Here is a 27,404-nt window from a genome sequence, read left to right as displayed (position 1 = left end):
AGGTTATGAAAGTTAATAGTTCTCTCTAACTGTCCAATCATTATATGTGTAGGAAATAAAGAAAACCTCTTATTTGAGCAGTATCCCACTCTCTATATCATCAAAACAATTGTTCATTGACATAAATGGAAAATTGTACAAGCTATTATTGAATAAATGACATATTTTATGAAGAAGAGATGATGTAATAATGAACTTTTCATGTCCTATATGTTCTCTAATGTGAGGGGGAAAAATACGGATTTTCCTTTGGAGAAGGAGAGGTGATTGTAATAGCCTTGCAAAATGAAGAATGTAAACCTGGCTTAAACTTCTGGTACAGCCACTCTGGAAAACAGTATGGAGGTTCCTCAAAAAGTTGAAAATGGAGCTACTATACAATGCTGCAATTGCACTACTGGGTATTTACCCCAAAGATACAAATGTAGGGATCCGAAAGGGTACATGCACACGATGTTTATAGCAGCAATGTCCACAATAGCCAAACTGTGGAAAGAGCCAAGATGTCCACTGACAGATGAATGGCTAAAGAAGATGTGGTATATATATACAATGGAATATTATGCAGCCATCAAAAGGAATGAGATCTTGCCATTTGCAGCAACGTGGATGGAACTGGAGGGTATTATGCCGAGCGAAATAAGTCAATCAGAGAAAGCCATGTATCATATGACCTCACTTACATGAGGAATTCTTAACCTCAGGAAACAAACTGAGGGTTGCTGGAGTGGGGGGTGGGGTGGGAGAGATGGGGTGGCTGGGTGATAGACATTGGGGAGGGTATGTGCTATGGTGAGTGCTGTGAATTGTGCAAGACTGTTGAATCTCAAATCTGTACCTCTGAAACAAATAATGCAATATATGTTAAGGAAAAAAAAGAAGATAGCAGGAGGGGAAGAATGAAGGGGGGGAATCGGAGGGGGAGATGAACTATGAGAGACGATGGACTCTGAAAAACAAACTGAGGGTTCTAGAGGGGAGGGGGGGGGGAGGATGGGTAAGCCTGGTGATGGGTATTAAAGAGGGCACGTTCTGCATGGAGCACTGGGTGTTATACGCAAACTATGAATCATGGAACACTACATAAAAAACTAATGATGTAATGTATGGTGATTAACATAACATAATAGTAAAAAAAAAGATACTAAAATCTCTGAAAAAAAAAATTCTGGTTGAACAAAGCCTAAATCTGACCAATGATGAAGTTGGCAAATTAGTAATCTGGAGAATAAATTGAACACATCCTAAAGGTCAATGAGATTATAGAGAGAAGTAATTGTCACAGAATGGAATAAGTTTTTCTGTTCTTTTACACTTGACATCTAAAATGATCTAGTTCTGACTGAATCTTGATGTAGATTTCTAAACCAGACTGCAGATTTTGACATACTCTTTTGGATTTAACGGAAACGTCACTTGAACATGTAATGGGAAAATATACTTTAAAAAATAGTGTAATTAGCTCAGTAATACCTAATTTATAAATGTTTGTAATTTGATGGCCACTGTGTTGTAAAAATCTCCCTTCTTTTTGCTGATAGTGATTTTGATGTAAATATTTGAGTAATATTGCATTCATTTTGAAAGCACCTATTAAACATAACTATGTTAGTAATGCTTTGAAATTAGTAATACTGAATATAGTTTTTGTGATTTAAAGCAAACTATACTTAAGTATAATAAATCTTATTAAGTATTATGAGGGGACTGTTTTAGTCATGTATATATATGCAGAGAAGATATATATACACACACATACATTGTTTTAATTAGGGAGTATTTTTATTTGCCGATCAAAGAATCACAATTTGGATAGTGTGAGGCCCGTGATTTGGACTTAATATTTTCTCTAAAGATGCTTTTTGAGCATCTTTCTACTTCCTTACCCCATATATGAGATCTACTCTTCCCAGGTAAGCAAAATTTTTGTAGTAAGGGTAAAGGGTACACTTTAATTGCAGGTCACTTCTGTGATGAAAGCTAGAAAAGACAAAATAATTATGACCTCAAACTAACAATTAATTTTAACTCCATACATGAAGAATCATTTCTTTCTTTTTAAAATTTTAACTATGCATTTTTCATAAACACTTGACTTAAAGCAATGTAATTAGTTGCTTCTTTTTAAATGATAGCACTGACACTAATAAAATTGTTTTTGATTTTTTTACTTCTGCCTTTTTTTTTATTTATTTTTATTTTTTAGATTTTTTTTATTTATTTGACAGAGAGAGATACAGCGAGAGAGGGAACACAAGCAGGGGGAGTGGGAGAGGGAGAAGCAGGCTTCCCGCCGAGCAGGGAGCCCGATATGGGGCTCGATCCCAGGACCCTGGGATCTCGACCTGAGCCAAAGGCAGACGCTTAACGACTGAGCCACCCAGGCGCCCTGCCTTTTTTATTTTTTAATAACCATTTTAAAGCAAAGGGTATAATTTATTACTCTTTTCATAGGACTAGATTTTTCACACTCTATTTAATTTGTTTTCTATTTCATTACTTATGTTTCTTTTTAAACCATTTTCTCCCTTTTGCTGTCTCCCACAGAATATAGTTTATATGATATTTTATATTTATACCCTTTTTTGTGAAATACCAGGTGACAGATTTTGCACATATTCTTTCATTTGAAAATGATGCTCTCCATGCCTTGCTTGCAGATTTCTTTGTAGCCACGGTTTTATATTTGAAGAGCTAATTAATTTTCTTACTGTGATCTTTCATATGGTGTTTTGAGTTATTGTTGTTGTTTTGCCAGCAGGATCTCTCATATTCTGATATAGACATGTTAACATCTCCCACTATGGCCATGAATTTGCTAACTTCTCTTTGTAAGTCAACCACATCTTGCTTTCTATATTTGAGGACTCTACCATTGGCAACAAACAAGTCCTAGTTTTTTGTTTGTTTTTTTTTAAGTAGTTTGTGCTTTATCACTGTTGTTTTTATGGTTAACTTCATGTTTATACTTATCCTATTCTGATATTAAAATTGCTACATTAGCCTTAGTTTTATATTTATCCACTTATTTACCTCTATTCTCAAACTTTCTACATTCTTTTATATTTTACAGGGATTTATTTTGTAGCAGTCTTCTCTGCACCTTGTTTAACAAGACTAAAGACATATAAATAGAGATGTATGTCAGCAAAAGTTGAAATAAGTTTTATAAACATTTTATTGAAGTGAATGTATATAGAAAATGCATATACAATAATTATATATTTTGATGAATTTTCACTAATCAAACACACCTTTGCCACCAGCACCCAAATTAAGACACCAGATACTACCAGCTGCAGAAACATAGCTCATGCTTCCTCTAGTCAATGCCAGACCCTTCCTCAAGGGCAACCACTACCCTAACTCCAAACAGCGTATGTTTTCTATATTTTGAATTTTATATACAGTATATGTTCTTTTGCATATACTGTCCATGTTATGGACTGAATTTGTCTTCCCAAACTTTATATGTTGAAGCCTTAGCTCACAATGTGACAGCATTTAAAATTGAGCTTTTAGGAGGTAATGAAGATTACATTGAGGCCATAAGGGTGGGGCTCCTGTCCAATAAGATAATGTTCCTCTAAAAAGAGAAACCATAGAACTTGCTCTCTCTTTGCCATGTGAGGACACACCAAGAAGGCAACCACTTTCAAGCCAAGTAGAGCACTCTCACTAGAAATTAAACTCTGTTAGAAGACTGATCTTGGACTTAACAGCCTCCAGAAATGCAGGAAATATTGTTTAGTTGTTTAAGACACAAAGCAGTATGTGGCATTTTGTTATGGCAGCCCAAACTAAGATAATCCATATTGTCACGTAAGGATTATTGCTGTAGATTATTCCATTATGTGACTATGCCACAATTTATTCATTCTCCTGACGATGAGCATTTTGGTAGTAGTTTCTATGTTTTTTTTTTTTTAAGATTTTATTTATTTATTTGACAGAGAGAGAGAACAAGTAGGTAGAGAGGCAGGCAGAGGGAGAGGGAGAAGCAGGCTCCCTGCTGAGCAGGGAGCCCAATGTGGGGCTCGATCCCAGGACTCTGGGATCATGACCTGAGCTGAAGGCAGCGGCTTAACCGACTGAGCCACCCAGGTGCCCCTCCATGTTTTAATAATTATGAATCATGCTTCTATGAACTTTCTTGTACATAAGTATTGGTGAACATATGTACACATTTTTGTTTATTCAGGGATGGAAGCTGACTTACAAGGTTTATATTAATTCAGTTTTAGCAGATACTGCAAAGCAGAGGATCTAGTTTGTCCACATCCTCACCAAACTTACTATTGTCTCCTTTTCGTTTTATCCTCATTGGTTGACATTTAGCAATCTCATCACAGAAATTTGCATTTTTTGATGAAAATGAAGTTGAGTATATTTTCATATCTTTAATGACTATTTAGATCTCTTTTGTGAAGTGCCTGTTCAATTATTTGCTTATTTTTCTTTTGAGGTTCTTACTTATTATAGATGATAATAATTATTGCATTTGCAATACCCTCAATCACTATATGGGTTGAATTTTCTCACCACTGTTTCTTTTGATGAATAGATGTTTTTAGAGTTAATACTGTTGAAGAAGTACTTTTAAACTGATAACCTTTTGTGCCATTTTTAAGAAATATTTGTCAAGTTATTAATATGTATTGCTGTGTTTTCTTCTAACAAGCTACACTGTTTTAACTTTTATATTTACATTTTTACTTCCTTTTGAATTTATTTTCATTTAAAATCGGAGTAGGGATCAAGATAGTTTTCTTTTTGTATTTGAATATTTAGTTGATACAATACTATTTATTGAAATATACCTTCTTTCTCTTCTGTACTGCAGTGTTGTCCTTCCCATAATTAGGTAAAATGTATGTGTGGGTAGATTTTGGGAATCTTTAGGATATTCTGGTGATGAGTTTGTGTATCTCCCTCCAAAACAAACACTACACTTCCTGATTAGTGTGTTTTATACTGGATCTTGGTATCTGGTAGTATAAACTGTCCAGCTTTGTCAGATTCCCTGGCACTTTTACCCTTTGCATTTCCAAATTAATTTTAGAATCAGTTTTCAACCCCCCTCTAAACGTCCACAAATCTATGATCACACCACACAAACACACACAGCTGCAATTTTGATTTAGATTGTATTACATATACAATTTGCTGTGTGTAAAATTTACAATTTTATCTTATTCACTTTTCCAACGTATGAATATTGAATATCCTTTACTTTTTTAGTTCTTTACTTTTACTCAGTAATGACCTGTAGTTTATGATTAAATGTTTCCATGTGACTTTAATCTGGTGTATCATTCACAAGTACCACATAATTTTGTTAATTTTTAAATTAATTTTTATTCATGTTTACTTTTAAAATTTTGCATATTTCTTTACCTTTCTCAGTATTTGATTCTGATTTCCTCTCTCTCTTTCATTAGACTTAGTTTTATTCCCTCTTTTCTTCCATTTCTTTATTTTTAAAGTATAGATTTTATATTTATCACTTTATTGTTTTAGTGTTTCTCTTTAACTTTTTGCACTTGATCTTAGCCAAAAGGCCGAGAAGCAATCTCTCTTTAACTTTTTGAAGTTGGGGTATATTTTCTAATAAAATCTAGAATTATTGAGTATTAATACCCTTATTTTGACTAGAATTTCTAAAAATGTGCTTGAATTCCTTACTGAACACCTCTCTAAATTGGCATTCTCTTAAATTTATTGTATATCTATTTAACAAAAAATATGTGAATACTATTATAATATAGTATATAGTTAAATAAATTTTAGTATAGATTTTATAAATTCTATAGTCCTTTGTTTAGTTTACTCCCAAACCTTTCTTCAGTCAACACCATGAAGAACTATGTTGCATAATGTGTATTTTTAAATAGAGACTAATGAATGGTAATTTTTTTCCACTTATATATATATATATATATATATATATTTACTTATCTGTCTTCCTTCATATATGATAGTATGAATGTGTACAGTTCTAGTTAGCAGTTATTTTCCTTCAACATGTGTATGGTATCTCTGCAATATCATGGAGAAATTTTTACAGGGAGGAAAGTCTTCCCTTATTGTTCATTTGAAGTTAATCTGTATCATGCCCCACCCCTGTATAGCTTTTAAGGGTACCTCTTTAGCTTTTCTAATGTCAATTATACTATGATATATCTTGGTTTGAATTTATGTGTTAAATTTGTTTGGCACTTGAAGTACACTTATCTGCACATCAATATTTTTCTTCAATTCAAAAAAAAATTTCAAAAATTATCTTTTCCAATATTCTGTTCTTTCACATACTTCTGTTCTTTTTATTTATTTATTTATTTTCTGGAATAGTTTTAGAATATTCAACCTCCCCATGTTATATCCAGATCTTTTAATACTCTTTTATTATTTTATTTATCTGTGCAACATTGCAGGTGCCTTCCTTAGTCTTATATGTAATTTACTAAAGTTCCCTCCTCAACTGAACCCAGTTTAAAATTCTGGTTTAAATATCTATTGCATATTTTACTTCTACATTAAAAAAAAAAATCCAACTTTTAACAATTTGTTTTCTTTTAACTATTTTCATGCTCCAAGTACACTTACACATATATTAATTTTTATCTATTAACCTCATATGCTGCAATATTGCTACAATCGCTTGTTAGTTCCAGGAGTTTCTTTGTTGACTCCTTCAGATATTCTTTTTTTGTTTGTTTTTAAAGATTTTATTTATTTATTTGGAGAGAGAGAGAGAGACACAGCGAGAGAGGGAACACAAGCAGCAGGGAGAGGGAGAAGCAGGCTTCCCGCGGAGCAGGGAGCCCGATGCGGGGCTCCATCCCAGGACCCTGAGATCATGACCTGAGCCGAAGGCAGACGCTTAATGACTGAGCCACCCAGGCGCCCACCTTCAGATATTCTACATATATGATCCCCACATCATCTGCAAACCAGAATGTTTTTTCTTCTCCTTTCTCCATCTCTATACCTTTTGTATCCTCTTCTTGTCTTATTGCGAGGACTTCCAGTATGATGTTGAAAAGCATGGTGAGAGGGACTTTTTTTTTGGTCTTTTTCTTGGTCTAGGAAAGATTTGAGCATACCATTCATTATGATGTTTGCTGTAGGATATTTGCAAAATTTTTTTATCAAATAGAGAAAATTTCCCTCTGACGTAGTTTACTGAGAATTTGTATTATGAATGGCAGATGGATTTTTGTCAAATGTTTATTCTGCATTTATTGATATGATCATGTTTTTCGGTTCTTTAGCCTATTGCTATGATGGATTACATTAATTAATTTTCAAGTGTTAAACCAGCCTTGAGTAGCTGAGAAAAATTCCATTAGTCATGGTGTATCATTCTTTTCATCCATTATTAGATTTGGTTTGCTAATATTTTGTTGGGGATTTTTTTGCATCTTTGTTAATGAGGTATATTTTCTGTAGTTTTCTTATATCTTTTCATCCATTTTGTATATTACAGGATTTCCTTCTTTTTTAAAGTTGAATGATAGTCCGTTGTAGGTATATATCACATTTTCTTTTCTATTCATCCATCAATGGACATTTAAGTTTTTTGGCTACTGTGAATAGAACTTGGATATTGTGACTAGTGCTGGAAAAAACATAAGGGTGCTAATATCTCTTCAAGATTCTGATTTCATTTATTTTGGATACATACCCAAATGCAGGATTATTGGATTATATGGTAGTTCTATTTTTAGTTTTTGAGGAATTTTCATAGTATTTTCTATAACAGATGCCCACTAAGTCATAAGAGTTCCAGTTTCTCCACATGCCTGTCCATACTTTAAAATAATTATTTTTTTTATAATTTCCATTCTAACAGGTGTGAGATGTCATCTTGTTGTGGTATAGGTTTGCATTTTCCTGATGATTAGTTATATTGAGCATCTTTTTTTTTTTAAGATTTATTTATGTTAGAGAGAGAGAGCACATGCAAATGTGGGGGCAGGGAGAGGGAGAGAGAAGCAGACTTCTTGTTGAGTGAGGAGCCCCATGCGGGGCTTGATCTCATGACACTGAGAGTGAGACATGACACTCAGTGTCATGAGATCAAGCCCTGAGCTGAAATCTAGAGTCGGACACTTAACCAACTGAGCCACCAGGTACCCCAGGCATCTTTTCATGTTCCTGATAGCCATTTGTATGTTTTTTTTAGAGAAATGTCTGTCAAGCCTGTAGACCACTTTTTAATTTGTTTTTTGTTTGTTTGTTGCTACTGAGTTGTAGCACTTCCTTATATGTTTTGAAAATTAATCCTTTATCAGATATATGGTTTGCAAATATTTTCTCCCATTCTGTCTTTCACTCCATTGATTATGGGCTGCACAGGATGTTTTGTTGTTCAGTGTTGTTCTACTTGTATATTTTTGTTTTTGTTGACTGTGCTTATTGTTTCATATCCATTAAACCAGTACCAAGACCAATGTCGAGGAGCTTTACCCCTTTGTTTTCTTCTAGAAATTTTATGATTTCAGGTCTTACACTTAAGTCTTTAGTTCATTTTGAATTGTTTTTTGTGTATGGTGTAAAATGAGTCCAATTTTATTTTGCTTGTTCATATCCAATTTTCCCAACATCATTTATGAAAGAGACTCTTCTTTGCCCATTATGTATTCTTGGCATGCTTTACAATGATCAGCTGATTTTATAGATGAGTATTTATTTTTTGGTCTCTATTCTATTCCATCGTTCCATATATCTTTATGCCAGTACTGCACTGTTTTAAGTACTGTAGCTTTCTGATATATTTTGAAATCAGGAAATGTGATTCCTCCAGCTTTGTTCTTCTCTTTCAAGATTGATTTGACTCTTAGGGGTCTGATTCTGTATGAATTTTAGAATTTTTTTCCCCTTTATTTCTATAAAAAATGACACTGGGATTTTGATAGGGATTTTGTTGAATTTTTAATCACTTTGGATAGAGCAGATATTTTAAAATATTAAGTCTTCCAATCCATGAACATGTGATGTTTTTTCATTGTTTGGGTTTTTAAAATTTCTTTCATCAGTGCTTTGTAGTTTTCAGTATACAAGTCTCCCACCTCCTTGGTTAAGTATGTTCCTAAGTATTTTATTATTTTTGATGGTACTGTGAATGAGATTGTTTTCCTAACTTTATTTTCAGATAGTTTGATATTAGTTTATAAAAACATAACTGATTTTTGTTTGTTGATGATTTCGTATCCTGCCGCTGTACTAAATTCATTTATTCTAACTGTGTGTGTGTACTCTTCAGGATTTTTATATAAAGATTATATCGTCTGTAAACAGGGACAATCAAATCCATAATGTAACAAACACTGGTCAGTTTGACTGACTTTGGAAAGAATAAAAATTGAACACTTGGGAGAAACGAAGAGAGATGACTTTTTCAAGGATTTTTGTTTTAAAAGGAAGGAGAGTAAAATAGTGGTACACTGGTGGGAATGAAGTCACAGTTCTAAGTACCTTGGGTCAAAGGAAGCCTCAAAAGAAATGAAAAATAGTTTGAAGTAAATGAACATAATAATGGAACTGATCAAATTTTGTAAGCCATAGTGATAACTGTGTTTAGAGGGAAATATAACATTGGATATGTGTAAGAAAAGAAAAATTCAATAACCAATCTTTCCATTCTAGGGGACTAGTAAACGAAGATCAATTAAAACTCACAGTAAGCAGAAGGGGGTTAAAAAGAGCAGAAATCAATAAAATTGAAAACAGGAAAACAATAGAGAAAAGTAAAAAAGAAAGTTCTTTGACAAGATCAATAAAATTGATAAATCTTTAGCTAGGCTAATTAAGAAAAGATAGAAACACAAAATTGCTGATATGAGAAATAAAGGATGGGTCATCATTACTGACTTGTGGACATTAAAAGATAACAAAGGAATACTATGAACAAATCTATGCCCTTAAATATGATAACTTGTATGAAGTAGATCAACTTCTTAAAAGATACAAACTTCCAAAATTCATGCAAGGAGAAATATATAATGTGGATGGATCTATAAAAAAATCAAATAATTAATTAACAACATCTCATCAAAAAAGTGCAAGATCTAAATTACCTTACTTGCAGAAAAAAACATTTTTTCTCCTGTTTCAAATATTTTTATTAATTCATTAATTAATGAGGTAACCAGTAGGTGTTATAAGTAATTCAAAGGAGAATTTTAAAAACACTCATGTAAATGGCTATTAGGAAGGCTGAAATGAATTTATAAAATATTGATCAATGTCCACGGGGCAATTTTTATGTGTCTTCACCAGGCACAATTTGTATTTTTATGGACAAAAATATTTCATTTTTTATTATTTATACAACTTTCAAATTTTTAAAATGGCTAAGTCAATGAAAGACAAAGATAACCTGAAATGGGACACTCAGTGGGGCAGTATTATTTTTGCCCATTTTGATGTCTTCATAATTTTTTCTTATACCTGATACCAATGAATGGGGTGGGATCTCTTACAGAATCTCAAATAAGTTATAGAAAATAAATTCATCATGTATTTTTAAAGCAATATATACATTTTACAACTCTCAATGAAGTCAGCTTTCAGGGCTGTTACTACTACTGTTATTGGTTATTTTGCCGTTAACATCCATCTGAATTGTCCCACGTTAATGTACTATGTAACTGAAGATGATTGACTTTGCCAAAATCTCTTGAACCAGAAGCATGAATGTACAGAGCCCTCATGCCAGTACTGCCAAGGTCTACTAATTTTGATGAAGTGAAAAAATACCTCTACCCAACCTGAGTTCCAACCTCATTTATATGAGGAGACCCAATGCCATAGCTTCTCAGGTTTATAACATCTTAGAGAACTGCCCTTTGGCTTTAATTGTATTGCCTTCTCCCTAGGACTTGAATTTGAAATCTTGAGGATCAGGGATGATGGGGCTTCATGCTCAGGAGTGATAGGAAATGATAAATAGATCCAAACTTCTTTTGATGATCTTGAGAGCCTCCTGTTTCTAATATTATTCCATCCATCCATCTATCCATTCATCCAGGCTTCTAATCACTGATACTAGCATAAGTGGAGTATTAATACTAAGTGACCAGGATAAACTTACCATAAATTAGCAGAAGGTTCCTAAATCCTATCATCTTATACCTTTCCAGGGAATTCTATCTTCTGATCCAGGGAATCAGCATGGTGTCTCCTGGGAGTAGCAGGGTGCTGGAGTGAAAGAAATTCAAACTTTTTAGCTTTTCCTTCAAGAACATTATCATTCGTGAAATATGGAGACTTGGAGTAGCACCATTTAATTAGATTATTGCCATAATTAGGGATGCACTTGACAAATAACATTTAATCACAAGATACAAATTCCTTTAGTGCACCATGTTGCCATCTGGCTAGGTCTCGCATTCAGGCCAAATGCTGATAACTCTGAACTCAGTCCCTCACACTTACATTCTTATTGCCAATCAGTCATTCATGAAAAATTTTGTGTCTCAGTTCATTTTGATTAGTTTAATAGAATAATATCATTATTTTTAATAACTATTATAATTAATGTTATAATAATTACAGTTATTATGATGTTCTAGTCACTGTTAACATTTTTTATAGCTCAACTGCTTTGGGCTATACTATTTTTTTTTCTCAACTTTTGTACACTGATCATAAGTGCATTCACCTACTCTTATAATTAATATTTATTGAGATTATCTGTACCAATCATTTATGAAAGAAATAATATTATTTTTCTCTATAATCTCTTCTATATATTAGGAGCAGAGGAAATACTTCCTAATTCATTCTATTTCTATAAGGCCATCATTACCCTAAACAAAATCAAATACACATTACAGTGAAGGCAAACTGCAGACCAATATCTCTTATGAACATTGATTCAAAAATGCTCAACAAAATATTTGCAAGTTGAATCCAAAATGGACAAATGTTGCAAAAATCTATTACTCCTCTCAAACTCCGAATTATCACTTGTTTTCAAAGGCATTCTTATTTTTCCCTCTGTAGGTAAACATGTTTACCAAAAATAATGTTATGGGGTTAGTAAGACAACAAAGATGACAAAACAAAAAATAAATATTGCCTTGTTTGTAGATAAATTAAAATACCTAATTTTTTTTTTTTTTGTATTTTTTGCCAAGACTTGTTAGGGGAATTAAGTAAACCTATTTGTCATTAGACGAAAGGTCAACCAAATTACTGCTGTTCTGTTTGGTTGATAAATCAGTTAAAAAAAATCCATGAGGGGCGCCTGGTGGCTCAGTCGTTAAGTGTCTGCCTTCGGCTCAGGTCATGATCCCAGGGTCCTGGGATCGAGCCCCACATCGGGCTCCCTGCTCTGCAGGAAGCCTGCTTCTCCTTCTCCCTCTGCCTGCCACTCCCCCTGCTTGTACTCTCTCTCTCTATCATATAAATAAATAAAATCTTTAAAAAATAATCCATGAACATAATTATTACCAAACATGACTTGGGGACAAAACATATGTTAAAAATCCTATTAAATTTTTATTTAAATAATATACTTAGAAATTCATAAAAAGATTCTTGAAGCAGAAGCTGAATAAAAGAAATTTCAATCACCATTATCTTCACAGTAGGTTAGCAGGAGCATTTTGCCCTAAGGAAACTGATATTTATTAAGCATCTATATGGGCCTCAGGAGATACGTTTTTAATGATTATAACTTAATCTTCCCACCAAGCCAACTAGACAATGTTATCCCAAATGTGTCAGAAGAGGAAATAGCCCAATGTGGATTAAGTATATTTCCTAAAGTCATACAACTAAGCATAGGGCAGTAATATTAATTTAGGAATAATGGCATCACTTGAGAATCTGGCTCCATTCAGTGATGGAGATTTGGGATTGTATCCAATATCAAGGAATCATGACATACATTTTCCTCTGAATTCAAGCTGTTTTGATTAGGAATGTTTTCAAATACAAGCAACAAAGTATTTACCTCACAGTTGCTTAAGCAAATAGCATCTTCCTTCTCTTCCCCTCACGTTCACACGTGCACACATGCACACACACACACACACACAATGCATACGAAAAAGGAAGGAACGCAGTCCAGAGCAATTAAAACTGTTTAACAAGGGCGCCTGGGTGGCTCAGTTGGTTAAGTGACTGCCTTCAGCTCAGGTCATGATCCTGGAGTCCCGGGATCGAGTCCCGCATCGGGCTCCCTGCTCGGCAGGGAGTCTGCTTCTCCCTCTGACCCTCCCCCCTCTCATGCTCTCTCTATCTCATTCTCTCTCTCAAATAAATAAATAAAATCTTTTAAAAAAAACTGTTTAACAATGTTGAAATAGACTTCTATTTTTCCAGTCTACCATCTGTATTGTGTATAATCTTCTTGCCCTTTGCCCCTTGGTCCCTATAATATATTACACATTATATTTCTATTTGATGGAGGGAGTGGGTGCAAAGGCTATGAATCCAAGGTTGGAAATGCTGAGGCTATTTTTTGTTTGTTTTAGTCAGGAAAGCAAAATCTTTCTGAGAAGCTTTACTGAGAAATGCCACCTGCTACTTCTTAATGCTTGACTATTTGGAGAAAATTCTCCGTGAGTCTCTTATGCCTTTGCATGTATGCAAAGGCACTGACAGTTTTTCATTTTCTGTAATCTTTCAGTTATTTATATGGTGAAGAGCCTTGGAGACAGATTCTCCCTCCAGTGTAGAGGACAAGTTTGTGTGCTGTCCTGTAAAATCAAGATAGTGTCTCCTTCTAGGATAAAGGGTAAGCATATTAGCTTGCAGCCATTATAAAAGTTTGGGGTTTCCTAAGCAGAGAGTCCATCTCCTGTAATGTGACCCACTGTGAGTGCATGGTACATCTTGCTCTTACTGTATTGTCTATGAGAACTGAGGTTTGGGGGATCTGTGGGAATGAGTGGTACCCTGGCAGCCTTGTACATTTCTACATAGACTGTATAGGCAAGACTTGACTGTAGGAGATTTCAGTCTTGGCAAAATATCTTGTGATCTTCTGGCTCATGAGATCATGGGAAGTTTGTGAAATTGTTACCAGGCCACTTTCCACTTGCCTCCCACTTCCCCTGGGAAGCTGTCATAAGACATTTTTTCATAGTCTTCCAGTTTGTGATGAACCATGAGGCTATCTGCCTTGCTTTCTTAGGGTACAGGTGCAGTTCTAAAATTGCTTAGCTGCACCATGACATCAGCTCCTTTAGCACAGGGTCACCCAACACTCAGGCTGTATTGTCATGACATCTTTCCCCTTTTGTTTCAATGCTGTCTTTAGGGAAAAATGACACAGAAGCAGGTACTTTTGTCTTTCTTGCTTTTTGCTATCTATGTAATAAACAGTCTCAATCTTAAAAGGTCTCGCCCTTTACTGGCCAAATTTTTCAGCTTTGACTTGATAAGAAATTAGAAGGGAGGGAAACTGAATGGGAAGAAATCAGAGAGGGTGACAACCATGAGAGACTCTTCATTCTGGGAAACAAACCAAGGGTCGTGGAAGGGGAGGTGGGTAGGGGATGGGGTAACTGGGTGATGGGCATTAAGGAGCGCACATAATGTGATGAGCACGAGGGGTTATATTGCGTATAACTACAACTGAAACTAATGATGTACTGTATGTTGGCTAATTGAATTTAAATAAGAAAATAAACATTAATAGCAAAAAATAAAATTCTTGTTAAATGAAAAAAATTAAATTAAAAAAGAAAATGATGATGCTTTAGCTACTGCTGTTGTGAATTGTACTTTGTCTCTGATCCAGGAGAGTTATGTCTTCTACCAGCATCTATGAAACTGTGATGGGCACATTTGTTAGCTTACAAACAGTGTAAAATGTCAGATCTTTCAGAGTTCCTGAAAATGACATTGGCTAGAATTGTGTCGCATACATATCTCCACCTGGATGATGGTTGGGGAGAAAAGATTGTGTATTCAGCTTGAGTTTCCAACCAACAATGTCTACCATATGAAGCTAAACTCCTTAAAAACATACAGAAAAGATTAATATAAAGGCCTAATTTTAACTAGTAATATGCTTAAGACAGAATAAAATTCATAACTCTTACCATGGTCTCCTTAGCCAAAGTACTACTATAGTACTTAGTATCTATCTATCTATATCTATATCTATATCTATATCTATATCTATATCTATATCTATATCTATATATCTATATATACTAGTTATACTTATCTACTTATCTCCTTACCTGACACTTTTTTAAATAAAGAAACCCTATTTAAATTACATAAGTAGTTTACTGTTTTCAATGAGCAGAATTTAGAGGGGATCAGGAAATATGTTTTAGAACACTTAAAAACATTTTGGGTTTTTTGTGCTTCGGAAATCATTATCTGTTGAAGTCGGGAGCTCTTAAACTGTTTTGAGATTTTATTTTATTTTATTTTATTTTATTTTTTTAAAGATTTTATTTATTTATTTGAGACAGAGAGAATGAGATACAGAGAGCATAAGAGGGAGGAGGGTCAGAGGGAGAAGCAGACTCCCTGCCGAGCAGGGAGCCCGATGCGGGACTCGATCCAGGGACTCCAGGATCATGACCTGAGCCGAAGCCAGTCGCTTAACCAACTGAGCCACCCAGGCGCCCCTGTTTTGAGATTTTAAAATACAGATGTTAAAAAAGTTATTAGTTTAAAAAATGATCCTTTTAGGAGTTGAATGTACTTTAGTGCTAATTATAACTTTTAATGATTGTAAAGTGCCCTGGGAGACTGTAATGAAGAAGATTGCAAGACTACATTTCCACTGCAAATTTTCCTTTCCATACACAGTGTAAGGATAAAGGAAATGTGTTTGAACACCCAAAGGACAGAGCTAATTGTGTAAAGTTCACTAAATGTTAACAGTTTCCCAGTGACCCAGGAGTCATGTAAGGGAATTATAGACACATGTTCTGAGACATCTTTGGCAGCATTAGTTCTCTAGAGTTAAAAAAAAAAAATAAATGGACTGAGAAAAATTTAAACAATGATATTGCTTGCTTAGCCTATAATAGATGTTACTTAAGTCAAAAGTACTAGGAGGAAACACTGTAATTTGTGAGTCTATTAGGGGAACTTCCTGTTTGTTTCTAATTGACTTGCTGAAAACTGTGTGGATTTCCAGCAATATACCTCTAAATTAAAATTGCTCACAAAATCTCAGAAGTCAGGGTCATTGGCACTGTAAGTTATGAGTTACATAATAAGTAGTCAAAGTACTGTTCTCTGAAAACATTATTTCTGGACCTGAAATACTTTATCTGAATTGCTTTATGCAGTGGTTCCTTTGCACTCAATCATTTAACATTTCTTTCTCCAATTCTTTGCTCTCTTGGATTGTTGCAGTTCAAGAGGCTAAGTGGTGCCATTTCTCTTAATTGTTGTCAGATGTGAGCATCATTTTATGGAGAGAATAAAGTGTTCTTCCCTTTGGAAATAAAGGCCCTTTGCTAGGTAAGTTATCTCTTCCACAGAATTAAATGGTTTGTCTAAATTAGGGAATTTATCTCTACAACTGATCACTTCTAGTCAGTAATGTTTATTTCCTTCTTTATTTCCCCTGTAATCCTAAGATTACAGATGGGGTTTTGAGTTTTTAAAATATTGTTAGAATATCCCAAGGAATCTCCTGTGGACTCTTTCCTGTTTTTAATTTTCAACTATAAAATTTTAGGGGTATTTTTTGGGGAAAGGAGAGACCATTTTATGTATGTGTCAAATGGCTTTAATGATCAATATCTTCCATATTCACATATTAATCCATCTGTGAATGCTAGCAGAGATTGTTAAGTCCAGACTAAACAATAACATGACCTGTAAAATCGCAAAAAGGAGTGATTTTACCACCAACAGGGGCTCTTATCTTTGTTCTTGGGAAATTTTACAGAACTTTTGTCAATTTTCCAAATCCAATATTTAGAACACCTGAAGCAACAGTACAATAATTGTTGTCACTTAATGAAAACTTAATTGCCAGGAACTTTTCTAAAGACCATGCCAGTGATATCAGGACTTCAGGAAATGAACTAGATTTATGAATTGATGGTTATACACAGATTGCACATTTCATTTTCTGTAATTCCTACATTAATGGTAAAACATAAACATTGAGATTGTCTATACTTCAAACAATTCATTTGATAAAATTAGCTTCAAAAAAATACCTAAAATGTATGGGTAACTCCCATGGACCCAATAGGGTAATTACATCACAGAGTATGTGCTCTATAATAGACATTATTTTTCATTAAAAAATGTATCAATCCGGGCGCCTGGGTGGCTCAGTTGGTTAAGCGACTGCCTTCGGCTCAGGTCATGATCCTGGAGTCCCAGGATCGAGTCCCGCATCGGGCTCCCTGCTTGGCAGGGAGTCTGCTTCTCCCTCTGACCCTCCTCCCTCTCATGCTCTCTGTCTCTCATTCTCTCTCTCTCAAATAAATAAATAAAATCTTTAAAAAAAAAAAAAAAAAAAAAAAAAATGTATCAATCCAATGTAATAAAAACCAGAAAGCAGCCATAATAATAACTGAGTACTATTTAACTGCTCTGTCCTATTCCTTTTTAGTTTCTTTCCTTTTTTCTTTATTTTTCTGTTATTTTCTTTCTTTCTTTTTTTTTTCTTTTTAGAATAAATATGGACAAGGTGTGGCTGCTGATTAGGGATAAATGGCTACATCCCATTGTTATGCTGACATAGAGGACTGCATATAAAAAAAACAGACTAACATGAGAAATTGTGAACAAAGCCAAAAATATTATTCCAGCTAAATATATTTGATATAAATCATTCTGTAATTATATGTTTATATATTTACACAAATCAAGAAAAATATTTTTTCACTCCTCTTGGAATTTTGATATGATGATTTTGTACCTTGCTTTAATTAAACCCAAGTTTTATTTTAAAGGTTTTTTCACGGTAAACATGCTGTTACCCACTCAGTTTTAGAAAGTTAAGTGGTGGATACCCATAAAATGCAAAACAATGAAATACATGAAATACCATTTTTATGATGGAAACTTTCTTATTTATTGAAAGCTTCTGTTCAGTACTTACTATGCTGTATTTGATGATGAACACATTGGACTTCTGGCAAATGATGTAAAATGTATACATTCTTTTCTACTCCAAAGTTGTTTGAGATAACTTATAAAGGTTATTCCTGATTTTCCTTCTTTCCCCTAGTTTTATTATTGTTCTTTAATGTTTTAAAATTTTAACTTAATTTAATTTAATTTTATTATGTCATATTAATCATGATACATTACATCATTAGTTTTTGATGTAGTGTTCCATGATTCATTGTTTGTGTATAACACCCAGTACTCTATTCAGTATGTGCCCTCTTTAATACCCATCAACAGGCTAAGCCATCCTCCTAACCCCCTCCCCTTTAGAACCCTCAGTTTGTTTCTCAGATTCCATAGCCTCTCATGGTTTGTCTCCCCATCCGATTTCCACCCCTTCATTTTTCCCTTCTGGTTATCTTTTTTTTTTTTTTTTTAACATATTATGTATTATTTGTTTCAGAGGTATAGGTCTGTGATTCAATAGTCTTACACAATTCACAGCGCTCACCATAGCACATACCCTTCCCAATGTCTATCACCCTGCCACCCCATCCCTCCCAACCCCCACCACTCCAGCAACCTTCAGTTTATTTCCTGAGATTAAGAATTCCTCATATCAGTGAGATTTATATGATTCATGTCTTTCTAGATTGACTTATTTCACTCAGCATAATACCCTCCAGTTCCATCCACGTCATTGCAAATGGCTAGATTTCATTCCTTTTGATGGCTGCATAATATTCCATTGTGTATATATACCACCTCTTCTTTATCCTTTCATCTGTTGATGGACATCTTGGCTCTTTCCACAGTTTGGCTATTGTGGACATTGCTGCTATAAACATTGGGGTGCATATGGCCGTTCTTTTCACTACATCTGTGTTTTGTGGTAAATACCCAGTAGTGCAATTGCTGGATCATATGGTAGCTCTATTTTCAACTTTTTGAGGAACCTCCATACTGTTTTCCAGAGTGGCTGCACCACCTTGCATTCCCACCAAGAGTGTGGGAGGGTTCCCCTTTCTCTGCATCCCCGCCACATCTGTCATTTCTTGACTTCTTAATTTTAGCCATTCTGACTGGTATGAGGTGATATCAAATTGAGGTTTTGATTTGGATTTCCCGGATGCCAAGAGATGTTGGGCACTTTTTCATGTGTCTGTTGGCCATTTGGATGTCTTCCTTGGAAAAATGTCTGTTCATGTCTTCTGCCCATTTCTTGATTGGATCATTTGTTCTTTGGGTGTTGAGTTTGATATGTTCTTTATAGATTTTGGATACTAGCCCTTTAACTGATATGTCATTTGCAAATATCTTCTCCCATTCTGTCAGTTGTCTTTTCGTTTTGTTGACTGTTTCTTTTGCTTTGCAAAAGCTTTTTATCTTGATGAAGTCCCAATAGTTCATTTTTGCCCTTTCTTCCCATGCCTTTGGTGATGTTTCTAGGAAGAGGTTGCTTTGGCTGAGGTCGAAGAAGTTGCTGCCTGTGTTCTCCTTTAGGATTTTGATGGACTCCTGGCTCACATTGAGGTCTTTCAACCATTTGGAGTCTATTTTTGTGTGTGGTGTAAGGAAATGGTCCAGTTTCATTCTTCTGCATGTGGCTGTCCAATTTTCCCAACACCATTTGTTGAAGAGACTTTTTTCCATTGGACATTCTTTCCTGTTTTGTCAAAGATTAGTTGACCATAAAGTTGAGGGTCCATTTTTGGGCTCTCTATTCTGTTCCATTGATCTATGTGTCTGTTTTTATGCAAGTACCATACTGTCTTGATGATGACAGCTTTGTAATAGAGCTAGAAGTCTGGAATTGTGATGCCACCAGCTTTGCTTTTCTTTCTCAACATTCCTCTGGCTATTCGGGGCCTTGTCTGGTTCCATACAAATTTTAGGATTTTTTGTTCCATTTCTTTCAAAAAAGTGGATGGTATTTTGATGGGGATAGCACTGAATGTGTAGATTGCTCTAGGTAGTATTGACATCTTCACGATATTTGTTCTTCCAATCTATGAGCATGGAACGTTTTTCCATTTCTTTGTGTATTCCTCAATTTCTTTCATGAGTAATCTATAGTTTTCTGAGTAAAGATTATTTGCCTCTTTGGTTAGATTTATTCCTAGGTATCTTATGGTTTTGGGTGCAATTGTAAATGGGATTGACTCCTTAATTTCTCTTTCTTCTGTCTAGTAGTTGGAGTATAGGAATGCCACTGATTTCTGTGCATTGACTTTATATCCTACCACTTTACTGAATTCCTATATGAGTTCTAGCAGTTTTGGGGTGGAGTCTTTTGGGTTTTCCACATAAAGTATCATATCATCTGCAAACAGTGGGAGTTTGACTCCTTCTTTGCCGATTTGGATGCCTTTTATTTCTTTTTGTTATCTGATTGCTGTGCTTAGGACTTCTAATACTATGTTGAATAACAGTGGCGAAAGTGGATATCCCTGCTGTGTTCTTGACCCTAGGGGGAAAGCTCTCAGTATTTCCCCATTGGGAATGATATTCACTGTGGGTTTTTCATAGATGGCTTTTATGATTTTGAGGTATGTGCCCTCTATCCCTATACTCTGAAGAGTTTTGATCAAGAAAGGACGCTGTATTTTGTCAAAAGCTTTTTTTTTTTTTATTTTTTTTTTAAGATTTTTAAAATTTTTTTTTTATTTATTTATTCATGAGAGACAGAGAGAGAGAGGCAGAGGGAGAAGCAGGCTCCCAAGGAGCAGGGAGCCCGATGTGGGACTCGATCCCAGCACCCTGGGATCATGACCTGAGCCGAAGGCAGACGCTTAACCATCTGAGCCACCCAGGCGCCCTCAAAAGCTTTTTCTGCATCTATTGAGAGGATCATGTGGTTCTTGTTCTTTCTTTTGTTAATGTATTGTATCACATGGATTGATTTGTGGATGTTGAACCAACCTTGCAGCCCAGGGATAAATCCCACTTGGTCGTGGTGAATAATCCTTTTAATGTACTGTTGGATCCTATTGGCTAGTATTTTGGTGATAATTTTGGCATCCATGTTCATCAGGGATATTGGTCTGTAATTCTCCTTTTGGATGGGGTCTTTGTCTAGTTTGGGGATCAAGGTAATGTTGGCCTCATGAAATGAGTTTGGAAGTTTTCGTCCCAATTGTATTTTTTGGAACAGTTTCAGAAGAATAGGTATTAATTCTTCTTTAAATGTTTGGTAGAATTCCCCTGGGAAGTCATCTGGCCCTGGGCTCTTGTTTTTTGGGAGATTTTTGATTACTACTTCAATTTCCTTAGCAGTTACAGGTCTGTTCAGGTTTTCTATTTCTTCCTGGTTCAGTTTTGGTAGTTGATACATCACTAGGAATGCATCCATTTCTTCCAGATTATCTAATTTGCTGGCATATAGATGCTCAAAATATGTTCTTATAATTGTTTGTATTTCTTTGGTGTTGGTTGTGATCTCTCCTCTTTCATTCATGATTTTATTTATTTGGGTCCTTTCTCTCTTCTTTTTGATAAGTCTAGCCAGGGGTTTATCAATCTTATTAATTCTTTCAAAGAACCAGCTTCTAGTTTCATTGATCTGTTCTACTGTTCTTTTGCTGTCCGTTTTATTGATTTCTGCTCTGACTTTATTATTTTTCTTCTCCTGCTGGGTTTAGGCTTTATTTGCTCTTCTTTCTCCAGCTCCTTTAGATGTAGGGTTAGTTTTTGTATTTGAGACCTTTCTTGATTCTTGTGAAAGGCATGTATTGATTTATACTTTCCTCTTAGGACCACTTTGCTGCATCCCAAAGATTTTGAATAGTTGTTTTTTCATTTTCATTTGTTTCCATGAGTTTTTTAAATTCTTCTTTAATTTCCTGGTTGACCCATTCATTCTTTAGTAGGATGCTCTTTAACCTCCATGTATTTGAGTTCTTTCTGACTTTCCTTTTGTGATTGAGTTCTAGTTTCAAAGCATTGTGGTCTGAAAATAGGCAGGGAATGATCCCAATCTTATGGTACCGGTTGAGACCTGATTTGTGACCCAGGATGTGATCTATTCTGGAGAATGTTCCATGGACACTAGAGAAGAATGTGTATTCTGTTGCACTGGGATGGAATGTTCTGAATATATCTGTGAAGTCCATTGGGTCCAGTGTGTCATTTAAAGTCTTTATTTCCTTGTTAATCTTTTGCTTAGATGATCTGTCCATTTCAGTGAGGGGGGTGTGAAAGTCCCCCACTATTATTGTATTGTTGTCAATGTGTTTCTTTGCTTTTGTTATTAATTGGCTTATATAATTGGCTGCTCCCATGTTAGTGGCATAGATATTTACAACTATTAGATCTTTTTATTGGATAGACCCTTTAAGTAGGATATAGTGTCCTTCCTCATCTCTTATTACAGTCTTTGGTTTAAAATCTAATTTGTCTGATATAAGGATTGCCACCTCAGCTTTCTTTTGGTGTCCATTAGCATGGTAAATGGTTTTCCACCCCCTCACTTTCAATTTGGGGGTGTCTTTGGGTCTAAAATGAGTCTCCTGCAGACAGCATATCGATGGGTCTTGTTTTTTCTTATCCAATGTGATAGCCTGTGTCTTTTGATTGGGGCATTTAGCCCATTTACATTCAGGGTAACTATTGAAAGATAGGAATTTAGTGCCATTGGATTGCCTGTAAGGTTACTGTTACTGTATATTGTCTGTATTCCTTTCTGTTCTATGTTATTTTAGGCTCTCTCTTTGCTTAGAGGACCCCTTTCAAGATTTCCTGTAGGGCTGGTTTCATGTTTGCAAATTCCTTTAGTGTTTTTTTTTTTTTTTTTTTTCCTGGAAGCTTTTTATCTCTCCTTCTATTTTCAATGACAGCCTAGCTGGATATAGTATTCTTGGCTGCATATTTTTTCTCATTTAGTGCTCTGAATATATCCTGCCAGTCCTTTCTGGCCTGTCAGGTCTCTGTGGATAGGTCTGTTGCCAATCTAATGTTTCTACCATTTTGGTTTACAGATCTCTTCTCCCGAGCTGCTTTCAGGATCTTCTCTTTGTCTTTGAGATGTGTACGTTTTACTATTAGATGTTGGGGTGTTGACCTACTTTTATTGATTTTGAGAGGGGTTCTCTGTGCCTCCTGGATTTTGATGCCTGTTTCCTTCCCCAAATTAGGGAAGTTCTCTGCTATAATTTGCTCCATTATACCTTCTGCCCCTCTCTCTCTTTCTTCGTCTTCTGGGATCCCAATTATTCTAATGTTGTTTCGTCTTATGGTATCGCTTATCTCTCGAATTCTGCCCTCGTGATCCAGTAGCTGTTTATCTCTCTTTTTCTCAGCTTCTTTATTTTCCATCATTTGGTCTTCTATATTACTGATTCTCTCTTCTGCCTCATTGATCCTAGCAGTTAGCACCGCCATTTTTTATTGCACCTCATTAATAGCCTTTTTGATTTCGACTTGGTTAGATTTTAGTTCTTTTATTTCTCCAGAACGGGTTTCTCTAATATCTTCCATGCTTTTCTCAAGCCCAGCTAATATCTTTAAAATCATCATTCTGAACTCTAGTCCTGACATCTTACTAAAGTCCGTATTGATTAGGTCCCCTGCTGTTGGTACTGGCTGTTTTTCTTTTTTTGAGGTGATTTTTTTCATCTTGTCATTTTGTCCAGAGGAGAATAGATGAATGAGAGAATAAAATGCTAACAGGGTAACAACGACCCCAGAAAAATATACATTAACCTAATCAGAAGGGACCTGAAACTGGGTAAAAGAAAGGGAAAGAAAGAAAAAAGAAAAAGAAAAAAAAAAAGGAAACAGAAAAGATAAAAAACAAACAAACAAAAAACCACAATATGATCAAATATGATCAGACTGGTACATAGATCAGGGCCACACAGTAGATTTTTGGCATATTTTGGTCTGTTAGAAGAAAGTGCCTCTCAAAATTTTAAAGAAAGAAAAGTTTATATATGTACAAAAATAAAGGTAAATACGATGAAGGGATGGGATATTACTGTAAAGATGAAAATTATGAAGATTTTATAAAAGGAATTCATAAGAAGATGGTTGAGAAAAGAAAGAAGAGGATTTAAAAAAAAAAAGGGGGAGAGAATGTGATCAGTCAGGAGAGTAGAAAAAGCCATACACTAGAGATTTCGGGTATATTTTGGTCTGTTAGAAGAAATTGTATCCCAAAATTTTAAAGAGAGAGCAACTTATATATATATATACCAAAAATAAGGTTAATTACTATGAAGGGATAGAATATGAGTCTAAAAATTAAAAATAAAAAAACATTTTTTAAAATAGGGATTGGTAAGATGTTGGTTGAAAAAGGGAAAAAGAAAATCAAAAAAAAGAAAGAAAAAGAAAATTAAAAAAATTAACTTTGAAAGACTAAAGAATCAGGAGGAAAAAAGCCATGGATTCTATGTGAATTATTCCCCTAGTGCTGGAGTTCTGCTGTTCTCATTGATGGGTAAACTTGGTCTTGGCTGGCTGTTCTCACTGATCTTCTGGGGGAGGGGTTTTTTGCCGTGGTTCCCAAATGTCTTTGCTGGAGGCGGAATTGCCCCGCCCATGCCAGTCGGGGCTGAGTAATCTGCTCGAGTTTGCTCTCAGGAGCTTTTGTTCCCTGTAAGCTTTCCGTACAGCTTTGGAGGCTGAGAGTGAAAATGTCAGCCTCCCAATCTCTGCCCCAGAGGAGCCGAGAACTCAGGGCCACACTCCTCAGTGCACCCCCAGAGAAAAGCAGTCAATCACTCCCATCTCCCCAGTCTCTGGGCACACTCCGTGCTCATCTGGCCTGTGACCAAGCATTTCTATCTCTGGTACCCGACTCGGTGTGGAGTCTCCAAACCCAGCAGATTCCTGTGGTCTGCTCCCGCGCTGCTCCTCCCTGGGGGGTGGGGGGGGACTCCCCGGATCTGCCACTTGTTGGGTCCCTGCTGGAGGGCAGTGGCCCGACTGAGCCACGGATCATGCCGCGGATCATGCCACGCCTCGGCTCCGTCTCTGCAGCCAGCTTCCCTTCTCCAATATCAGGGAGCTCTGCCGCACTCAGGCACCCCCGGTCTTTCTGTGACCCCAAGGATCCTGAGACCACACTGTCCCAGTGAGGGTTCCACTCCCCACTTAACCACTGGAGTGATGTCCCTCTGCAGAGCCAACTTCTAGAAGTTCCAATTTTGTGCTCTGCGGCTCTATCACTTGCCAGAAGCGGCCGACAGAGGCCCCCTCCCCCGCCATCTATCCTCCCAAATATCACCTCGGATTCACTTCTCCGCACGTCCTACCTTCCAGAAAGTGGTCGCTTTTCTGTTCAGAGAGTTGCTGCTATTCTTTTCTTCAATCTCCTGTTGAGTTTGTAGGTATTCAGAATGGTTTGATCCCTATCTAGCTGAATTCCTGGAACCAGATGAAATTTAGGTCTCCTACTCCTCTGCCATCTTGTTCCTCTCCCCTCCCCTAGTTTTATTCTTTTACCTTCTCCCCAGCCCAAAAGTTTTTTTCATTTGCATGCTTTTTTGTTGGGTTTGTTGGTGCCTGTGTTTGTGTTATTGTTTTTATTGTTATTCTTGGTAACTTTATTCCACCTAGGTGTGCTACAATGTAAAAACTAATTTTCTAAACCCAATTTAGAATGTCCAGGAAAATATTTCCAATCTTTTGTAGGCTTTTAAGTCTTTCACATATATCAGAAAACATGTACAAACAAATAATTTTTCTCTTTGTAATGTTTCCCATTTATCAGAGCATACATTGATGTATTACTAATTTAAAAGGCTCCTGTTTCTTACAGAATATAATTAAATAAACAAAAGGGGGGATATACTGAGGTACAACCCTATCACACTCTAATGATTGGAAGGAAATCCTCCTGTTTGTACTCAGAATCTGTAAGTAGAAGAAAGGGGATTAACATTAATGATGTTAATCTGAGTAGTTTTTTTTTTTTCTTTTTTGAATGAGTTGGACTTGATAAGCCAAAATAAAATATGGTTATATTTTATTATTTTTAAATGTGCTGTCATAGATTTTTCTGTTTGCACTCTCAAACATATATCAGGGCAATTTTGATAATTAGGAAACATTTTGAGTTTACTTATTAAAACAGCCAATCCCGTTTAATATTTTAAAAAATATTAAATCTCACATAAAATGTCAGTAATGTCCTCTTTCCTTAACACAGTCCTTTCATGCAGTTCAGGAATCACCAGTGTCAAAGAGAAGCATGGTCCACTCCTCAGTGCTTGCTTTTTACCTCCTGTTTCCTTTCTGATATTCTAGGGTCATGGCTGAGAGTGGATGGGAAAAAAAATGTGTTACAGCCCTCTTGTTTGCCTGATGCTGTTTTAACTATTTCTTTATATGATATTTGTTGGCAATTGTGCCACTGGTGTTTCAGAGGCTCACATAGTATTCTCACTGTGACAATGGGAGCAGAGTTTGGAATGATTTGGACAAGGAAAGCAAACAGCTTCTAAAAGCTAAAAAGAAGCAAGGAACAGAGAGCTATAGAAAGAATAGAGCTCTAAACACACCCTGATTTTAGTCCTATAAAGACCCATTTCAGATTTCTGACCTTAGGAGTATTTGATAATAAATGTATATTGCTTTAAACCACTTAGTGTGGCAATTTGTTACAGCAACAATAGAAAACAAATACACCATACTGCATTCAAGAAGCTATATGAAGATGGTTCAATAATTTCTGCAACCAGGAATTCTGTAACTTAAAACTGAAGCGTCTGGCTTTCCTTCTTGCAAACTACCTATATATCTACAGTTTGGAGAGTAGAGGAGATTAACCAGAGCACTCATAAAATTTATCAATGAATCTCTTTTTGAATCTCTCGTCTCCTCTTAAAAATTTTCATGAGTAATAAAGTTAAAGGTTCTAAGTCTGTCTGTTTAATTCCTTGGTAATTCCTGCACAGATTTGTGCAGCATTTCTCAATAATCTTGGAATATGTATAAATCAGGTTCCTGACAGCAAATAAATGACACATTCAATATTTTTCAAGCAGAGTTTAATAATAGTACATCTGATAAAGTCATGGACAGAGTGAAGAGAATCATAAAGGGTGGACAGCACCCTCAGGATCTGACAACCTTAAGAAACAAGAGGAAGGGGACACCTGGGTGGCTCAGTTATTAGGCGGCTGCCTTCGGCTCAGGTCAGGATCCCAGGGTTCTGGGATCGAGCCCCGCATCGGGCTCCCTGCTCCATGGGAAGCCTGCTTCTCCCTCTCCCACTCCCTCTGCTTGTGTTCCCTTTCTCCCTGTGTCTCTCTCTGTCAAAGAAAGAAAAAGACAGAGAGAGAGAGAAAGAAAGAAAGAAAGAAAGAAAGAAAGAAAGAAAGAAAGAAAGA

This window comes from Neomonachus schauinslandi, chromosome 13 (assembly GCF_002201575.2).
Source record: "Neomonachus schauinslandi chromosome 13, ASM220157v2, whole genome shotgun sequence".
NCBI classification, from domain to species: Eukaryota; Metazoa; Chordata; class Mammalia; order Carnivora; family Phocidae; genus Neomonachus; species Neomonachus schauinslandi.
Note: the sequence above shows the minus strand (reverse complement) of the source record.